Raw genomic sequence first — 1,040 nt, forward strand, 5'->3', positions numbered from 1 at the left:
GCCAATTGATTGGGTGGAGAAGGAGTGTCATGAAAAGGAACCAAAGATGGGCCTGGCGTTTTATGCCTGGTGAACAGAAGAATATTGGTGCCATTAACAGAACTAAGATAGCAGGAATAACAGCTGTTTGGCATTACATGAGAAATGTGGCTCAGGGTAATTGAGGGTTTTAAAAATTAATTCGTTAATTTTTTAGAGTGAGAGCGAGCGAGCGCCGGGTAAGCACGTGCCCACATGCAAGTAGAGGAGGGGCAGAGGGAGAGACTCCTAAGCAGGCTCCATGCACCGTACAGAGCCAGTCATGGCGCTTGATCTCATGATCAGGGTAATTGAGGTTTTTTTTTTTTTTAAGATTTTATTAATTTGACAGAGAGAGACACAGCGGAGAGAAGGAACACAAGCAGGGGTAGTGGGAGAGGGAGAAGCAGGCCTCCCGCGGAGCGGCGAGCCCGATGTGGGGCTCGATCCCAGGACCCTGGGATCATGACCTGAGCTGAAGGCAGACGCTTAAGGACTGAGCCACCCAGGCGCCCCAGGGTAATTGAGTTTTAAATGGTAGTTACAAATTAGCCAAGATTAGTGATGTCTTTCAGAATATTCTTATTCTAGTAAATACCTAGGGAAAGTAAATATTGCCCAATATAGCAATTCAGTGTTTTTTGGCCTTTTAGCATTTCATATGTAACTCCGAGGTTTTTTTTGTTGTTGTTGTTAAGATGTTATTATTAAGTAATCTCTACACCCAGTGCAGGACTTGAATTTACTACCCTGAGATCGAGTTGCATGCTCTATCAACTGAGCCAGCTAGGTGCCCCTATAACTCCCCTGACATGCAATTTTGTTTGTAACAGCTGATTTACTTATAATTTCCTGTAGAGCCCATTAATATAAAAATATTCCCAACCCTTATAGATAGGCCTTAAGAAGTATTCTGGAAAGTGGGGATAGTTCTCAACTACTTGCCAATCTAGGGATTCTAATAAGTCTAATTCTCCTGACAAACAGGTCTATAAGGTTGTTTCTGTGGCCCCGACCTTTCT

This window comes from Callorhinus ursinus, unplaced genomic scaffold, assembly GCF_003265705.2.
Source record: "Callorhinus ursinus isolate GAN/ISIS: 27379988/994484 unplaced genomic scaffold, GSC_fseal_2.0 scaffold5, whole genome shotgun sequence".
Lineage (NCBI taxonomy): Eukaryota > Metazoa > Chordata > Mammalia > Carnivora > Otariidae > Callorhinus > Callorhinus ursinus.